Here is a 1,769-nt window from a genome sequence, read left to right as displayed (position 1 = left end):
TCACTGCAGAAGTAGATTGCCCAACCTTCCTTCTGAGGAGTGGCTGGTGGGTTTGAACTGCCAGCCTTCTGGTTAGCAGTCAAGTGCCTTAAGCACTATGCTACCAGAGCTCCTATGTTAAACTGTAGTCAGCTTGAATAGGCCTATTTTTTTAATACTCATAGTAAAAATGTTATTCTGAAATATTTGCAAAACCTTCCAAAAACATAAACATAAAGAGACTTCATAAATATACATTTACTTGTTCTCTAATGAATATTTTACATTTATATGGTGACTTTTCTGAAAACCTTCAGATTTCTGAGATCAGAAGAATTTGCAGTTAAGTTTAACAATGCTAACAATTATCTGCAGTTAAAAATCCTCAACTTTATTCAGCTGCTTTGAAATGTGTACAAATATATTTTTAATAAAAATCCCAGAGATAAAATACTTTTCCAGGGTAATGAGAACCTAGTATTTCTCTATTTGGAATAAAAGACAGAAATTCTGCAGATAGGAACATCAAAAATAAATGATCACTTTGATGGTTACCAGGGATGGGAAGGAGAAGGAGGGGGAATCATTTTCTAGATAGTATACACTTGTTATTTCTGGTGATGGGAAATGAAATACTCAATATGAGTGAAGTTTGCACAACTTGTCCAAGGCAAATGAAGGCATTAAGAAGTATGCAAAAATAAGGGACTGTTTTGGTAAATGCTCTAATATACAATTTTTCAACAAGTATAACAACTAAAAAATATGTGTGTGGTTACAAAGGTAGACGTAGATGCATATTTGTGTATAGGAAGGCACATGTGAATATATGGATGTGCATGTACAAGTGTATCAGTAGGCAGGTGTACATACATGTTTATGTGCACTGCATATGTATTCATATATATAATAAACCACATAGGGGGCACAGTTATGAATACTACCAAGACATAATAAAACACTTCGTGGGACTGGTTTACTGGGTTTGAAGGCTTGGGACTATAGTCTCATGGGACAACTATGTCAATTGGCATAACGTAAAGATAATGTTCTACCTCCTGCTTTGAAGAGTAGCTCCTGGGGTCTTAAAAGCTTGCAAGCAGCCATCTAAGATACAACTATTTTCTCTACTCATCTGGAAGTAAAAGAATGAAGGAAACCAAAGACTCAAAGAAGAAATTAGTCTGCAGCACTAATAGCCCACATGAACTATGGCCTCATCTAGCCTGAAACCAGAAGAACTAGATGGTGCCTGGCTACCACCAATTGTTCTGAGCAGGGATACATTAGAAGGTCCCAGATAGAAAAGGAGAAAAATGTAGAACACAAGTCAAATTCCTAATAAAGGTCAGACTTGACTGATAGGGAAGAGGAACTCTCAAGATTATTGTCCTGAAATATACTTTGAACTTGGAACTGAAGCCACTTCCAGTAGTCATCTTTCATCCAAATAATAGATTGACTTATAAAATATAACCCATGAATACTATGCTCCCTTAAATAATCAACTATATGAGACCAAATAGTGAACATTCACTCTAAAAAAAAGGATGAGATGCTAAGGAGGAGTAGGTAAACTAGATTAAGGGAAGCAGAACATAAAGAATGGGAATAGACTTCCAGTAAGATGGAGGACTAGGCAGACAAGCAACACAGACCCTCTTCAACAAAGAAAAGAAAAACCAATTGACAGAGATACAGAAGATAATCCTGAAACCCTGAGCTTTGAAAGGAACTATACAGAAGTGGATTAGGCACCAACTAGTGGAATCTGAACGAAAACAGTGAGT

The sequence above is a fragment of the Orycteropus afer genome, unplaced genomic scaffold (genome assembly GCF_000298275.1).
Source record: "Orycteropus afer afer isolate SDZICR_OR568_19922 unplaced genomic scaffold, OryAfe1.0 scaffold00024, whole genome shotgun sequence".
Classification (NCBI taxonomy): Eukaryota; Metazoa; Chordata; class Mammalia; order Tubulidentata; family Orycteropodidae; genus Orycteropus; species Orycteropus afer.
The sequence above is the reverse complement of the archived record's forward strand: the minus strand, read 5'-3'. Positions refer to the sequence as shown.